Source organism: Podarcis melisellensis (genome assembly GCF_964234715.1).
Source record: "Podarcis melisellensis genome assembly, chromosome: 8".
Classification (NCBI taxonomy): Eukaryota; Metazoa; Chordata; class Lepidosauria; order Squamata; family Lacertidae; genus Podarcis; species Podarcis melisellensis.
Window position 1 is genome coordinate 46222610 of NC_138540.1, and position 18331 is coordinate 46240940.

General features: G+C 45.4%; 1 long non-coding RNA gene across 1 annotated transcript in view; it reads right to left on the minus strand.

The window, feature by feature from the left end:
* Positions 1–18130, minus strand: part of LOC309375068 — a 605268-nt gene extending 587138 nt beyond the window's left edge. The window contains exon 1 of the long non-coding RNA XR_014170792.1: positions 18010–18130. This is a non-coding gene — a long non-coding RNA (uncharacterized lncRNA). The remainder of the gene's footprint in view (positions 1–18009) is intronic.
* Positions 18131–18331: the final 201 nt, after the last annotated feature.

Consider the following 18331-nt stretch of genomic DNA (forward strand, 5'->3'; position numbering starts at 1 on the left):
AAACCCAAATACAGTAGCTACATGGATTGCATAGGAAATCTCTGGATTTAGGAAGTGGCCTAGTAGTCAATTAAGTTTGTTCGTCCGTTTGTTTGTTTTTAAAGAGTAAAGTGTTCTCTGTAACTGGTCCCAGTCAGCAGTCTGTCCACATCATTTTGGACCAGGTGAAGCTTTTATACAGCTTTAGTATCTGTTGATTATAATGAGAAATAGTCTGAACAGAACTTCCTGGAGCAATGAGTGGCTCAGGACATACTCATCTTTTCAAATTTTTGCTTTTGTCTGAAATTTGTGATAGAGTTCTTGGCTCAAATAATGTAGAGAAATGCATTACAAAATGTGTTTTTCAGGGTAAAGAAGGCCTGGAAATGTGTCCCTTGAGATAAAATAATTATAAATACAAACTTTCATATGAAATTCCTTTTTTTAAAAAAACAACAACAGATTAATACAGAAAGAGGATGGAATGAACATGCTATGCAAAATGGACAAAAAGAGGAAACAGAGTGACAGCTGTCCATCCGTAATAGTTTTTTATATATATTTTTAGGCTTGCTACTGATCTTTCAAATTTTCTGGCATACTTATTGTATGCTGAGTTGACCTAACCAGCTATATTTTTGGCTTCTTGTCTCCTGGGTCCATACAGAAAGGTTTCTCATTCTCTCTCTTTAAAAAAAAAAAAGGAGTTTATCCCCCTCCTCCAGTCCTGGAATTTTTCATGGCATGATGAAGAAAGAGAGAAGGTAAAACCCAAGTCACAGGAATACCTATTTATTCAATCTGTATTTAATTGAAACCCTGTGGAACTTCTAGGGTGTCAAGGCACAGTGGAAGCTTTTGTTTCACTTCACATGCAAGTCTGCCACCTTCTAAAATGGTTGTTTTTACAACGTGCAGAGTGACATGACCTAATGTCCTTGTCTACCTTAAGCCTAACAGAAACCAGGTGGTGTGCATTAGGAGAGGAAACCTTGAGGATCTTGTTGCCCAGGGTTCATTGCAATAAATTAGAAGCAACTGGATCTTGACAGAATGCGGATTTTAAAATAAAACAAAAACTCCTCTGGTTTGGGTATCAAATGGTAATGGACTCAGCTGATAAGGAAGACTGGCTGAAATGAAATGAAAACAAATGCTTAATGAGAGGAATTAAAACCAACAGCCCATACTTGATTTCAAAAGAGCACATGCAAATCTTTTCACGAGCAGTCTCTAATTCACCACATTTCTGATCAACCGTGCAATTCTATACATACCTATGCAGCAAAAAGTCCCGCTGATTTCAGAGGGGCTGGCTTAAAATACACAGTTATAAGATTCCCGCATAAATACAGGTGGTGGGAACCTAATAACTTTTCAATCTAATAATGTAACTTTTTTATAATTGTTTGCGTATTTGCAATGTCCCTGTTTGAAAGCATAAAACAGCACCTTTATCAGGAATTGAATCTGATATAATTAAGTTACCGCAAAGTATTCTCTACAAGGCCAACCCCTACTGATCTGAAACAGTGAAAGACCAGGGCTCAGTAGAAAGGAATAATTACTGAATTGGATAAAGTCCCCTGTGACTTTTCTAAGTCACTTGCAATTACAAATTACCTGGCGTCTCATGCTATAATGCTGACGCCATTTTTAAAGAGGTTCCACCTTGTACGGTGCAGAATCCTCGGGAGAGTACATGACACAGTGATTCAGAACGGCAGGAAAATCTTTGAATATGCCTTTTCATATAGCTTTAAAAAAAAAAAGTTCAGAAGCACAGCAGCCTCAGTTACCTTATGTTCTATGTTTAAATCTCAACTTGTGTGACACCACATTAAATCCCCCCTCCTCTCATTGCACAGTTTCCAAATTAGTTATTCAAAGTGTTTGATAGTATTGTAGGAAGCTGCTTTCTACTGAGTCAGACCATTGGTCCATCTTGCCTAGTATAGTCAACAGTAAGTGTCAGAGGCATTCCAGGGGTTCAGACATGAATTTCTCCTAATCCTTCCTGGAGATGCCAGGAATTGAACCTGGGACATTTTGCATGCAAAACAATGTGCTCTACCACTGAGCTATGGCCCTTCCTCTTTAAGGCACATCTGTTTTACTCCCCATAGGTGGCATTTGAAGACTGCAATGGCCTGTTGCTATATTGTTTTATGCATTGAACATTCTCCACTTGTAGTCAGTTTTGTACATTTCCCATTTGAGCTGCATCTGTTCCTACAACCGATGTGTGGGAGGGTCAGAGAATCAGAGAATCAGAGAACCGTAGTGTTCGAAGGGACCATGTGGATCTTGCAATGCAGGAATCTTTTGCCTAATGTGGGTCTCGAACCCACTGCCCTGAAATTAAGAGTTGTGTGCTTTACTGACTGAGTTTTTGGGTGGCAGCCAATGCTAGCCTTGCTCAAGAATTAATGGGGCCAAGTTAGTCATGCTCATTACTGTCAATGGGTTTACTGTGAGTAGACCTTAATTGGATATAAATTTGTCTAGCTTTCAGTCAACTGATCACCGGACAGATATAAACATACACTTCCCTATTAAAAAGCCTCAAACAGTGTGCATGTTGGAAAATGTGTGTTGCAGCCTTTGTGTGGCAAGACCCTCAAGCCAACCCCCCATTAGGATAACTAAATTCACACGGACACGGTTATTTTGTTTAAGGTTTTTTAAGGTTTTGTTTCAGGGCAAAAATTTGGCCACAGCTTTATTGATTACAGGAATGAGAGCAGTATTGGCTTAGGCATTGGCAAGACTATATCTGACTCCTGTTCCCTTTGCAGGAAGTCTGTAAGGGTAAACCACCCAAAGGGAAATTGCTTCGGGGGAACCCGCCTGCATCTCCCCTGGTGTTCCCGGAGGCTTGGCATAGCCCTCACCCTTCAAGCAGACTTCAGACAGGAACCAGGCCCCCGCTTCCTTTAACAGAATACCCTAGAAACTGGAGGGGCAGGTGATGGCTGACCTCCCTTCCCCCATTCACCATAAGCCAATGCCTAACCGCCAAACCTTACAAAATTGTGACAATTGCTAAGAGGTAGGCAAAAACCAAGTGGCCAGTGCCAATTTGCCAAATGGAAAAATTCTTACCCGGCCCCTGACTCAAGCCAGACAACCAGCCAAAGTCCAAAGCAAGGCCAAAGGATCTAAATTAAAGGGAGGGTGGGCGGGTGTTCAGCAGTGCGAAGCAGGAGCCTGGCACACGTCGCGCTGTTTCTTTTATACTTCACCCCACTATCACCCTTTGACATGATTGGGCAATAGCCCTGGGTAAATGTGGTGCCACCCTGGCGTGAGTGCGATAGCTCCACCCATGCCAGGGTGGGGGGAACCAGGTTGAGAGCCTGCCTGCAACCAGGACCATCTATTAAGATGATCCCATTTACCAACCTGGTGCCCTCCAGACACTTTAGACTACAACCTGCATCAGCCTCAGCTGGGGTTGAGGGGAGCCCTCCAGATATTTTTGATGACTGGCCTGTTGTACTATTTTTACTGCGGCACAGATGTCCTCCTCTCATCTGCAGCATTCATTTAAACATTTTGTCATTCTGTTATTTAGGGGCAGACACTATGGGACAACTCTTGCTAGATGCCTCCCATTTTTGCTGCACTGTGGCAAAAATATTTCTCCTGTGTTCCTCCAAGAATGGAACAATAAACTCTTATATCCCATGCTTAGAAAGCAAATCATATTTAATTTAAAATCATTGGTACAAATTCCTGAGATGTGTATCCATTTTCTTAGTAATAGCCAGATATGTTTCAGTGCCTTATGCTGGACTCTCTTCAAAGCAGGCTGTATTTTTTCTAGTATTTCAATTTGGTCAGTCATTGCATATCTGAACAAATAAGAGGAGGGGTTTTTCCCCCTGGTGAAAAAATAAACACAGTTCAAAAGTTTGAATCTGATTTATATGCCGCTGGGCAGGATGGAGTCTAAAGGCTTGAATTTATTATAGCTATGTTAGGTGTTTCCTGATGTTAGATGTGCAGACAGGCCGGTGTTGATGGAGGTTGTCAGCTCAGCAGGAGAAAAATGTAAGTGGGTTGGAGATCCTGCTACTAATGTAAAACAGATTCTTAATAATAGTCTTGCTTCAGTGGGGCATTCACATGGAATTTGGTATATTGCAGCAGTTTTGGAGGCAGCTTTGCTGTTTGGCTGGTGAAAAATAGGTAAAATTCTTGTAAGCACAAATGTTGCTGATTTGTGGTTTATTATGTAGCTTAATGCTGCTGCCTGGAACTACTTTTCTGAAGTGAGTTTTTACATCAGAGCCATGTAGAGTCCACACATCCTGTGATTCCACCAAGTACTAAATATTGCATGTATCATCTTGACATTCCCTAACGGCTTTATAGATTATGTCCATTATTACGAGTGTGGGGGACCTTTGGCCCTTCAGATGTTGCTGAACTACAGCTCCCAGTTTCCCTGGCCATTGGCCATTCTTGCTATGACTGGTGGAACTGTTGGTTTCTGTTCCCCTCACTGAGCAGCTGCTGGTAGTCACAAGACTATGTTTTTCATTACACAGTCCAGATACTGTTGGATTCCCACGGGAAAGGGAGACGGGATGTGACGTTTACTGGTTTCCTGTTTCCTTGTTCTGTTGTTTCTTTGTTGGAGTTGCTCTCTGCTTCTCACAGAGACAAGATGTATATTTGTATGCTCTCTGCATAGCTTAGGAATAAAGCTTAGCAATGTAGCCATACCTGCCTCATCCTTTCGTTGCGGACTCTGGGTATATACTCTGCTGGGCTCAAGCCAAGATGAGCCGTATCAGCTCGGAGGACCAGAGCTGAATTTACTAACAGGAACTTGTAGTTCAGCAACATACAGAGGGCCAAAGGTTCCACTATCCTAGGGTGCCATATTTCCGAAATTTTCAGACATATATGGAACAGTGTAGTCAAAGTAGTATCTGGACGGAAATTGCTAAAAATGTATGGAAACCCAGGTTGGCAGCGTCGTTTGGGGCAATTTCCTGTAAAAATACATTATTCTATCCCTGATCAGTCATTGAGGTCTTCACATGAGTCACTGTTTGTGGTCCCCCATGGCTCAGATGCAAGTCTTGTATTAACCAGGCACTGCACATTCCGTATTGTGGACCCGATTTTATGGAACTCCCTGCCAGTTGAGGCAAAACAGGTTCTCTCCCTGTTGAACTTCTAGTGCATACTGGAGCGTATTTTTTTTATTATTCCAGCCAGCATTTAACTGAATTCTGATTTTATAATTATAACATATTTATTTGTACTGAGTTTTCTTGTTGTTGTTGTTTGCTTTAGGCTATTGTAAGTAAGCAATACAGGGATGCGAGTGGTGCTGTGGTCTAAACCACAGAGCCTAGGGCTTGCCAATCAGAAGGTTGGTGGTTCAAATCTCCGCGATGGGGTGAGCTCCCGTTGTTCGGTCCCAGCTCCTGCCCACCTAGCAGTTCGAAAGCACGCCAAAGTGCAAATAGATAAATAGGTACTGCTCCGGCGGGAAGGCAAACAGTGTTTCCGTGTGCTGCTCTGGTTTGCCAGAAGCGGCTTAGATATGCTGGCCACATGACCCGGCAGCTGTCTGCAGACAAACACCGCCTCCCTTGCATATAGAGTGAGATGAGCGCGCAACCCCAGAGTCATCCGTGACTGGACCTAACAGTCAGGGGTGCCTTTACCTTTTTAAGTAAGCAATACAGAAATCATTGAAATAAAATAAATAAAATAGATGCAACAATGAGCTTGAAAATGTGTAGTATAAGCTGAGAAGCCATATTTAAATACAGCATTCAAGCGCAGACACGGAAAAGCCATTGTTTGGCTAAGGATCGTGGTTGGCTCCAGCCCCCAGGTGTCTGTGCACAAAAATCAAAGTGACCTCTTGTGGACCCCTCTTCCACTTCTGTGCCCGCCTTGGGCTTATTAGGCAGCAATGCTTTGAGCAACATTGCAAAAAGCACCAAGTGGCTGAGGCTAGCTGCATTCCCATACTGCCCTTGAGTGATACTGCACCGGGGACATTTTGGAAAAATGAAACTGGGCAGCTAGACCCAGTCAAAAAGAACTTCAAGCATTAGAAGCAGGCCCTGCTCAAGCAATAGGGGCCATGGCAGTTGCCCAAGGATGCCAGGAGTATGAAACTCCCCAAATTAGGTTCTGAGACTTTGCTTTGTATCCCCCACCAAGCTGTCAAATTGGCTGGATTCCACTTCCTCACCCCTGGCCTAGATGCTATTAATAGCTCACCTATCTACCCCCAAAACCAGAAGGAGGCTGAACAGGACTTTACTAATGTGGGGCTTCAGTTCTCCTATTCAGAAGGTATACAAAGCTGTGTAAGAAGTTGCACGAGTTTTCTAGTATTGCCCAAACTGACAGGCAGGAATCCTCCAGAGTTTTAGGCAGAGTTGCTAATTTTGCAAAATATATCAAAATGCATTAAGAAAAGAGAGCTAGAGTTGAATTCATCATGAATTAGTTGCCCTACCCTTGGTGGGGGGAATATGCTAATGATGTGCCAGGTAAAGGGATGGATTTCTGTTTTTCTGTGTTTCTTATTTTTCCAATCTTAAATTCAGCTCTCTACATTTCTGCAGCAATCTGTGAGGATTTTAAAAAAATTCTCATGAAAATTCACCAGCATTTTAGTGGGCATTTCACTAAATAGATGGATTAATTTTTATTTTTAGAAATATACACATTTGTGCAAGCATCCCCCCCAAAAAATAAAACATTTATTGTATATAGTTTTCACTATTATATATGCAGCTATTCCTTTTTTATGTGCAGCTTTCCCCAGTGTATGCATTTTGTACATGTTATTTGGCTGGAGAACTGCATGACAAAAATCAGAGGAGCTTGAATTTTGAAGGATAATTGTGTCTTGGTTCATGGATTGGTTTGAGAAGTGCAAATTGGGTAGTTTCTCATGGACATGCAAATAAAATCCATTTTCTTCCTCATCCCTAGCAAGTCATTAAATGCTTTTTGTCTGATGCATGTACTAAAAATGTTAGGATCCCATTGGATCAGTCATGGTTTATAAATGGGCGAAACGCAGGAGGGCAATATCTGTAATGAACAGCAGTGAAAATCAAGCATAGAGGTTGGAGGTGAACAGGTCCTGGAGCTCAGATGTCTGATGGGTTTAATGAAAAGCACATGTTCCACAAATTATTATTTTTTTCTACAAGACATGTGTTTGAAAAATAGCTATTTTTAGAAAGTTTGTCTGCCCTTTGGAGTTCATGTGAAGTTTATACATCCAGCTTCATAGTCTATGAATTCTGGAATGAAAACAAATTCCAGTTCTTTCCCTGGTAATGGAGACATTTCACCCTCCTTTGGTGTAATTATACTGTCAAATGGAGGACTATTCAAGTAATTAGTAACGTAATTAGGGGAGCTTTTGTGCTCGCTCTGTCTTCAGCTGAAATACAATCTTTATTTCTAATGCCCTTTGCAAGCGAGGCAGATTGCTGGAGGAAAAAGAGAAGGCTTTAATGAACATGGGAGCCATGAGAAATTGAAACATTATATTTTTTATAGCCATCTTGGAGACAGACTTAACTCACCATCTTTAGCCAATAAAAGGCAGGTCATGAGAGAAGTAGAATTGCGAGACCTAATATAGCCTCACATCTGCCAAGGGTTTGGTTTTTTCCCTTACCGAGGGATAATATGTACTGATAATCATGAGATACTTTGCAAAAACAATATCTTCTGGCAATATCCCAGTATGGTATGGCTGTTTAAAGCTTTGGGGTTGTAATGTTCACTGCCTCTGTTGAACAAGAGTCAGATTTACTCAGCTAATGTGATTGCGTTTGTGTTTCCTCCTGATTTTCTAGTGCTGAATACATGAACGTTCAATACTTTTGATATTTTTGAACTGCACAGATATTTCTAAACAAGTTTTAGAAAGTGTCAGGGAACTGACATCTAAAGCGCCGCAGGTGCAAAGGCTCCCTGAGGTTGAGAGAGCAGTAGCAGCGGAAGAGGGAACCAGTAGAGGGCGAGCAAGAACTCCAAGGGAAAGTGAGTCGGAGGGATGGCTCAGAGACGCTTCAAGCGAAACCAGTGGGGAGGTCTCAGGACCTCCTATAGGGACACCCACACCTCGACGGAAACTGTCACGCCGAGAGGCCAGACGACGTGTTTCCGTTAAGGAGCTTTTATGTTGGAAACGTTTCCGAAAGCAGCCACTTTCGGATTCTACTAGTGATTGACGCAGCCATGCTGGAGGGGCTCCGTCACAGGCAGAGGTTTGAAAACCTGATCAAACTCTGAGGGACTTGCATTTTACGCACAAGCAGCTCATCGTCCCATCACAGCAATCCGAAAGTCACCGAAAGCCAGCTTGTGCAGAGAGAAGCATCATGAGCAACCCAGCCGGAACCGGGGGTGCAGGAGCAGCTGGAGGGGGTCCAAGCCTGGAAGAAAGGTACAGAGCGTTGGAGATCCAGTTGGCGCTGCAAACGGCGAGGCTTGAGGAGAGGAGGGCTCAGGATGCAGAAAAGGGAAAGGAGAAAACCACCCCGCTCGCCAGAAAGGTACCAGGATTGGTGCAGAAATTCGGGGGGGATCCCAGGAACTATCATGCCTTTAGAACAGAGATGCAATACGCTCTAAACTTGCAGTTTGATGACTTCCCCGACGAGGAATCGCGAGTGGCGTATGTGATTGGCCATCTCGAATCCGGGGCGAAAGATTGGGTTAGACCCCTGATGGCAGCGAATAATGAGATCTTAAAGGACACGAGGAAGTTTTTTCGTGCCATGGACCTGATGTTTTCCAGCGATATTGAGCAGGGGGTGGTGCGAAGGCAGTTAATGGCTTGCCAGCAAGGAAGCAGATCTGTCCGTGAGTACTGGACTGAATTTACTATGCTGATTCATAAATTGGGGTGGGACCTATCGGCGGAGCCCATCCAAATGCTTTTCGAAGAGGGGCTTTCTTCAACCGTCAAAGATGAGCTTTCCCGGGGGCCCAGGGCGGAGTCTATGGACCAATTAACCAAATCTGCGCTGGGCATAGGAGCGCGCCAGGAGGCGAGGGCTTTGGAAAGGCGGGAAGGGAAAGGAGACCGTTGGAGGGAGTTCCGCATTCCAGACATTCCAGAGCCATCTTTCCCGCCGGCAGAGCCGATGGAAGTTGGAACAGCGCGGGCGCGCGCAGTTTCAAATCCCAGTGAAGGGCGGAAGAAGGAGGGAAAGAGCGCCAAGAGATGTTATCTCTGCCAACAGCCAGGGCACTTTGCCAGAGTCTGCCCACAAAGAAAGGAATGGCAAGGGATGGCAGGAGCTGTTGGGGGAAAGGAAGAGGAAAGCAAGGAGCAAGTAAAAGCCAACGCCTGGCTGCCACCGTCGGGGCACAGCAGCCAGGCCAAAGAGCAATGAAAGTGCCCATGCCAGAACCTCCCAGACCTGCTTTAGTGATAGAGGTGTTACTAGAACTGCCAAACGGACACCCACTAAAGGTCAAGGCGCTTTTGGATTCAGGCAGCTCCTGTAATTTCATGAGTAAGGAGTTTGCAGCTGAGCACCAGATACAGACCATCCCTTTAAGTAACCCCTTGCAGGTGACTACGATTGACGGCAGAGAGCTGTTGGGGGGAGAAGTTAGCCAACAGACTGTCCCGATGATAATGAGAGTGGCAAGGCACACCGAACAGATAGCGTTTAATGTGGCCATCCTGGGAGGAGCGCCCATCATTTTGGGGATGAGCTGGCTGGCGCTACACGATCCGCTAGTGGGCTGGCATCAGAGGGTGGTCTCCTTTGGGTCAGCGCATTGCCTAGAACACTGCAAGGAGGGGAAGGTCTCGGGAGGAGACAGAGTCACCCTAGCGGGGATGGAAGTGATGGGCAAAGGGAAGGTGCCCCTGCAATACGCAGATCTGAGCAACGTATTCAGCGAAAGGGAAGCAGACAAACTGCCACCGCATAGACCCTTTGACTGTCAAATCAACCTACTCCCAGGGGCCCAACTCCCAGTAGGCAAGCTGTACGCCATGTCAGACAGGGAGATGCAGGAGCTGAGGGAGTTCATTGACAAAAACTTGAAGCGAGGTTTCATCAGAGAGTCCCGAGCGGTGGGGGGCAGCCCAGTGTTTTTTGTGGACAAAAAGAACACAGACAAACCGAGACTGGTGTGTGACTTTAGGGGCCTCAATGCAGTGTCGGAGCCCCTGGCTTTCCCTATGCCCCGAATTGACGACATTTTGACCAGAGTAAGGAAGGGAAAGATTTTTACAAAACTGGACCTGCGGGGGGCGTACAATCTGATACGCATAAGGAAGGGAGATGAATGGAAGACCACCATGTTTACCCCTTTGGGAGCCTTTGAATACCTCGTTATGCCCTTCGGTCTACAAGGGGGCTCCGCCTGTTTTCAAGCTTTTATAAACCACGTTCTGGGACCTTTGCTCTACAAGAACTGTGTGGCCTTTTTAGACGACGTGTTGGTGTATTCGGAAGATGAGGAACAGCATGTGAGGGACGTTCGAGAGGTGTTGGGCAGGCTGCAAGCCAACCAGCTGTGGGTGAAACTGGAGAAGTGCCAGTTTCATACCAAGGAGGTGGAATTCCTGGGGTACCGCTTGTCAGACAAGGGATTGGCCATGGATCCAGGCAAGGTTCAAGCGGTACTGGAATGGAAGACACCGAAGACCAAGAAGGACGTGCAAAGATTCTTGGGGTTTGGGAACTTTTATCGGAAGTTCATCAAGAACTTTGCCCACTTGACGGCGCCCATCACCGACTGCCTCAGCAGCAAGAAGAAATTTGTTTGGACGGTGGAGGCGGATCGAGCCTTTGAAGAACTGAAAAGGGCTTTCGCCTCGGAAGAACAACTTCTGCATGTGGATTTACAAAAACCCATGAGAGTGGAAACAGATGCATCCGACCGGGCTATAGGGGCGGTCCTTCTTCAACCGGGGAGGAGTGCGTCGGAGTGGAGACCGTGTGCATTCTTCTCGCGGAAACTGAATAAGTCCGAGAGGAATTACACGGTGTATGACAGGGAACTACTTGCCATTCACGAAGCATTCCGGAGGTGGAGACATTTATTAATTGGGGCACAACACAAGGTGCAAGTGTGCACCGACCACAAAAATTTAGAGTATTGGAGAACAGCTCGAGTGCTCAACCAACGACAAGTGAGATGGGCACAGGAATTCTCCAAATTTAACTTTGAGATTTGTTATGTGCCAGGCCCAGAAAACGTCAGGGCGGATGCGCTCTCACGCAAACCAGAATATTGGGAAGGGGAGGAGGTGATCGAAGAGAGACATGTCATCCCGGAGGACCGCTGGGTGTGTGGGGCGGCGCTGGTGGGGCAACGGGAACTGGTGGAGGAAACGGAAAATGATGAATATGCCCAGGATAAGCTCAGAGGTCTCAGGGGGGAGGGCGAGAGCCCCGGAGGTTTTGAGGAAAGAAATGGGGCATTGTATTACAAAGGGGCACTGTATATACCCGAAGGTGAATTGAGGGGGAGAGTACTCAAGCAGTTGCATGATAGCCCCACGGCGGGACATTTTGGGCAACACAAAACCATGTGGTTGGTTACCAGGGAATTTTGGTGGCCTAAGGTGAGGGAAGATGTAAGGGAGTATGTAAGAGGGTGTGACCAATGTCAGCGAGCCAAAGGGGAAAGAAGGGCGCCGGCAGGGTTATTAGAACCTTTACCCACACCAGAACGGCCTTGGGAAGCGATATCAATAGATTTTATGACGGATCTGCCAAGGTCCAAGGGGAAAACAGCCATCATGGTAGTAGTAGACCTGTTAACTAAGATGTGCCATTTTGTAGCATGCTCACATGCAGTCACAGCGGAAGAAACGGCGAAGTTGTTTGTGGAACATATCTTTAGGTTGCACGGGGCTCCCTCGAGGGTGATCTCAGATCGAGGCAAACAATTTACTTCCAGGTTCTGGAGGAAGCTCATGAGCTTGCTACACGTGGAAGTTAATTTTTCAACTGCCCGGCACCCTGAAACCAACGGGCAGGCGGAAAGGGCAAATGGCATTCTTCAACAATATCTTAGGTGTTATGTCAATGACAGAGAGAACGATTGGGTCGAAAAGTTGGCGTTGGCAGAATTTGCCTACAATAATGCGGAGAATGTGTCCACAGGGATGAGTCCCTTTTTGGCTAATTACGGGTGTCACCCCAGGGCATTTCCAGGGGAAGGAGGGGAGAGATGGAGCGTTCCAGCGGCTGAACATTTTGTAGAAGAGATGGAAGCCATCCATCAGCAGCTCCAGCTCAACTTAGAAAGGGCCAAGGCACAATATAAGAAGCAGGCAGACAAGAACAGAAGGGAAGGTGAAACCATAAGGGTGGGGGATCAAGTGTGGTTGTCAACCCAAGGGTTGCCGTTCAAAGGGGGTTGTAAGAAACTGAGGCCCAGAAGATTGGGACCCTTTGAGGTGATTCAGCAGGTCAACCCGGTAGCTTTCAAACTCCGATTACCCAACCACATGAAATTGCACCCAGTGTTCCACAGGTCGTTACTGTCACCATACAGGGGGGGACGTGAAGGGGAGCACGTCAGGGGACCAGCCTTGGAAGAGAGGGAACGCCGCAACCATGTAGCGGAAATCCTCGATTCCAGGTGGAAGGGAAATCAGGTGGAGTATTTGGTGGCGTGGGAAGGGGAACCGGAGTCAGAAAACACCTGGGTAAGTGCAGAGGAAGTCAATGACGAGGTTTTAACAGAAACGTTCCACCAAAGGTTCCCGAGGAAACCTCAGCCTATAGCAAGGTTTAGGAGGGAGTATTTCGGCACCACCGATGAGGAAGAGGAAATGGAAGGGTTCACGGAGTCGGAGTTGGAAGATGGAGTGGACTCTGATGACGAAGAGTACCTAGAGAGTAGGAACAGCAACAAGTGGAAGGAAGTGTTCGCGACGTCGGAAGATGAGGGAGGTTCTTTCAGGGGTTTTACCTCCTCACCGCCAGTAGGAGAGGAGACGGGAGGGGGTGAAGGGGGCCCTGGAGGGGAGGTGGATGTCAGGGAACTGACATCTAAAGCGCCGCAGGTGCAAAGGCTCCCTGAGGTTGAGAGAGCAGTAGCAGCGGAAGAGGGAACCAGTAGAGGGCGAGCAAGAACTCCAAGGGAAAGTGAGTCGGAGGGATGGCTCAGAGACGCTTCAAGCGAAACCAGTGGGGAGGTCTCAGGACCTCCTATAGGGACACCCACACCTCGACGGAAACTGTCACGCCGAGAGGCCAGACGACGTGTTTCCGTTAAGGAGCTTTTATGTTGGAAACGTTTCCGAAAGCAGCCACTTTCGGATTCTACTAGTGATTGACGCAGCCATGCTGGAGGGGCTCCGTCACAGGCAGAGGTTTGAAAACCTGATCAAACTCTGAGGGACTTGCATTTTACGCACAAGCAGCTCATCGTCCCATCACAGAAAGGCTGGCTTAGGCTTTCATCTATTTATTCTGCTTTGAGACTGCCCTTCATCGCATGAAACCTCTTTAGCTTACTACATTCAGATGAGAGGACTTGAAATAATTGAAGGGGGGTCCATGTAGCACTGAGTCATTGGAAGGTCAGCATCGTGGAAGTTCCTGAAAAGCGTGGCAGCTGTACAGTGATAGGAGCTCTTCATAGAACTGCATAGAACTGTATATTTATGAATGAATCAATGAATAACTATGGGGACTACAAATAGCTGGACAACTGAAGGGTGCATCCATTACTTACCTATTACTTTTGTGTATTAAAGTTTGTGGGGTGATTAGGGAGGAAGGAGAGGATATATTATTTAATGATATCCTTCCTAACTTGCGCTAGCAAGTTCCATATTCTAGCAGAGTTCCAAACATCCCCCTTTTTAAATTACGCAGTGATCAGCTAGTTGCTGAGTCATCTGAGTCTTACTATTAAAGATTCCTTCCTGGTAAAATCCCTTCTAATCCCTCTTAAAAAGAATAAACCCAAGAATCTGATTAACGTTAATATAAAAGTAGTTTACTCACAGATTCATTCAGGTTCACAGACATATCCCTGAAGGCAGGCTTAGGTTACATAACAACTAGAACTATTCCATAAAGAAGCTAGTCCCAAGTGGCTATGACTAAGCAGTCACTTCTCCAAAAACGCAGCAACATAGAAAATGGAGAACACACACTGATCAGAACATGGAGGCCATGTGGTCCCTTATGCTAGTACAACAGACCACACACCCTCTTCAAGTCACATGTAGTGAAAGTCTGTCCCAGCTCAGGAGGAAACAGAAAGTCTTCTCCTGAGCGGTACAAAACATCCCCTAACATGTCCACTGTAGGAATGTTGTACTTGACTGCAGTTTTACATCCCACATCCCATTTTACAATGGTTCTAGGTGACCAGTCATGCCCTGGCCTCCTTCAAGATACTCCATTGCGTGGACAGGCGGAGTCCCCAGATCCCGTGCGGTCCCCCCGTCATGTGGAATAACGACTCAAGACAACGTGCTATGGGATTAAATTGGCCACAACTTTATTAAATTTCAAATGTGGGTAGACCTTGGCTCAGGCATTGGGCGTTCTCCCTCCCCAGTCCCCAGCCGGGGACCTAGGGAGCATCAGGGTTATCCAGTGTGTGTGGGGGGGGGATGGGCCGGCTCTGGAGAACATATGTTGAAGCAGAGATAACCGCCCCCATTACGCCGCTGCCGCAGGGGAGAGCAATGACGACCTTTCAGCGTACGGTCAAAGCCTCCCTTCAGAAAACCCCTTTAACAGGGAACCCTGGTATCGCTGCCGCAAAGAGGAAGATGGACTAAAGGATTCCGCCCAAGGCCTGATACCGCCAAAGATGTGACGTTTTGCTACGGGAAAGGTGAAACCTGCCAATGCAGGGAAATTCCTTTCCAGCCCTTTAACAGCGACCTTAACGTAGCAGCGCCCGCATACCTGTGAAGAAAAGTTAACCTGCAAAATAAGACATTAACTGAGGGTGGGTAGGGTGGGAGAAGCTCTGGAGCCAAGTGAGGATTCCCAGGTAAGATCCTCCCTCTATTGTGTGGGCAGGTAATCCCTCCCCTACCTGGCCTGGTCTCCTTGGCAACGCTTCCCCCAGGTGGGATTGGACAACTGACTGAGGTAGACGGAGACCTCCAGGTATCCCACCTGAGGGAAGGCAAAGCCAAGCCTATGCTGTTGGAGCCGCTCCAGATCTAGGGGCTGCACGCGTCCACGCAAAGGGTGCCCCCCGTTTTAAGCGGGGAGTGGTCATTCCACACTCTCACACACTCGTTCCTCCCTTTCAACACTCAGCGAACACTCATTGAGCATACTGGCAACTCCCAAGTTGAGGGTGGTTGGCACTCATGTGACTGCTGACGTGCGTGCAATTTTTGGCACCGGAAGGGGGAGGGGCAGGGGCAGAACAGGGTGGGGCAGAACGGAAGGGAGCGGGACAGGTTTATGCGCAGCCTGTTGACATACGCAGTGCCTCAAAACATAAATGGGAGTTGCCGATACTTGTTTAGCACCCTGCCCCAGTTTCCCACACCCTATATGTGCTAATGTACCTTCCTTATAAGGCAAGTTTCAGGAGAAATGTGTTGGTTTTTTAAAAACATCCCAGTCATCAAAGGACTTTGAAGTACTTTGGAGGTCACTGTTTTGGGGTGCTTCAGAAATAGTCCACTTTTGCTTGGACAAACCCTGAATCCATTCCAAGTAGCCTGTTTTGATTCTTTTTCCTTTTGCACACCCCTAAAAGGGTATCAACATTTCTCTAGAATGATTATTGTTTTGTGCTGTTCTTGTTTTTATTATGTACATTGTGGTTTTATTCTGTGTTTTTATGCTGTGAACTGCTTTAAGATCTTTGGATGAAGCGTGGCATACAAATTAAATATACAAACAAACAAATGAATGAATTTTAGAAAAATCTGGAAGTGAACCACATGATAAGAGTCTTGTTGGATCAGAACAAAGGCTCATGTTACCCAACATTCTGGTTCCCACATGTGCTAATCAGATACTTCCCCAGAATAAGTAAAAGCCATTGATATGCCTCTTCTCCATGAATTTCTTTTCTTTTCTTTTTAAATACAGTGGTACCTCAGGTTAAGTACTTAATTCGTTCCGGAGGTCCGTACTTAACCTGAAACTGTTCTTAACCTGAAACACCACTTTAGCTAATGGGGCCTCCTGCGGCCGCCGTGCTGCCGGAACACGATTTCTGTTCTCATCCTGAAGCAAAGTTCTTAACCCAAGGTACTATTTCTGGGTTAGCGGAGGCTGTAACCTGAAGCGTATATAACCTGAGGTACCACTGTATAGCTAAACTATTATCACATCTTGTGGAAATGAATCCAATAAATGAATTACACATTCTGTAGAAATACATATCAGATGTTAATCTATTGCTAATCAATTTCATTGGATGACCCTCCCAAGTCTACTTGGGAGAAGGAGAAAAACTCTTTCCACTTTCTCCAGACTTCCATCCCTTTGAGGTTTTATTTTTTTCTAAGCTAAAAAGATCCAAATGATTTCATCTGTGCTTCTAGGGAAAATGCTTCTACTCATTTTACTTGACCTTTTTTTGCATCCTTTGCATTCAGCAGAATAGAATAATTATTTTAAAAGGTAGGTCAACAAAGAATTTTTAATGCAGTTTACATTTATGTAAACCACCTCTGAGAACTGGAAACTGATTTAACTAGTTTCTTTTTAATGTATAAGCCTAACATTAATGACAAGAGCGTTTATTCTGTTCCTGGACTTATAATCTCAACAGATGGATGGGAAACTACCCGGGGACAGTCATTACTCTGGTGTTTGTGGAATACTGGCACAGGAAGCTTAAAAATACTGCACACTTGTGTGAACCTCTGAGCATTTTCAAAGAGCGCAGCATCTTCATTTTCATAAAATGTCTCTTAATCAATTTCAATGACCTCTTTATATCACATTAATTAGAAGCCATTCATGATCACATTTTAAATTATGTCTTTCTCTCATGAAAAGTTCAAGACCAAAGTAACTGGTTGTGCTTTATGTAAATCACATGCCGTATCTGTTCATTCTGTCGCACTTGCAAGCACGACTTCTAAAAGAATGTTGATTATTTGACTATCCGTATATTCATTTCCAGCTATGGCTCCCGAACAAGGTCAGAGATTCAGGATGAATTTAATATGTCGAACTGAAAAGATAATATAGCTATGGAAGATCTCTTTGAAAATGTCACCGTTCTGTTCTGTCGTCTCTCTCCTCCCTCCTCGTTTTCTCGCTCCTAATACAGATGTAGGACTTTTTCAAGAGAATTTGAAATATATTGTTCTACGTTCTTTTCTGAATGGCTGTTGAATTTAAAATCTCAGTCCAATGGAGAGATGAAAAATTCTTCTATTTTAACATAGGCACTTGGTGAAAAAGCAAATTGTAATAGGTTTTTTTTTTAAGCATTGTTGGTTTGGTTTGAAATTGTGAGATATGGAAAGCAATCTAAACTTAATTGTATGATGCTGTTTTGACCCACAAGGGGGACAGATGGGGAGTCAGTGGATGCTCCTGTATTTGAGGACCTCCCAAACAACATGGTTTCCATTAGGCTTCAGGGCACTTGGTTAGGAAGCTGCCTAGTACAAAGTCAGATTATCTTGGCCATCTATCCCAGTTCAGTATGATTTATTCCACTTGGCAGCAGCAGTCTCAGGAAGGGGTCTTCATAACAACTGCAGCTAGGAATAGACAAATATGTCAGTTTTGGTTTCTCTCAGTTTCTCATCTTTCCAGCCTTATTTGCACTTCCCCACTGTCCCACACCAGTATAACTGCAAAAAATATCTTCATTATTATTATTGCTTGGTACTGTACAAACATGGAAATGTTCCAATCAGGTTGCACGGTGGAAGAGGGAACATTTTTTGTTCACCTCAGGTGCCAAAATGTATTTGGCTGGCCCTGGCTGCCTCACTTTGCCTCATGATAAGCTTACAGTGGTATCTTGGGTTACAGATGCTTCAGGTTACAGACTCTGCTAACCCAGAAATAGTACCTTGGGTTAAGAACTTTGCTTCAGGATGAGAACAGAAATCACGCGGCGGCGGCATGGTGGTAGCGGGAGGCTCCATTAGCTAAAGTGGTACCTCAGGTTAAGAACAGTTTCAGGTTAAGAATGGACCTCCAGAACGAATTAAGTTCTTAACCCGAGGCACCACTGTATTTGCCAAGGCTGCTCATAAAGGGGCAGCACCTGGAGGGGGAGGAAAAGAAGTCACAGTCCCACTTCTGCTGCCACTTTACACAGCCACTATGGCAACTCCACCATGTAAAGCAGCATCAGGGAGCCAGCTTCCTCTTCCTCTTCCTCCTTGGGG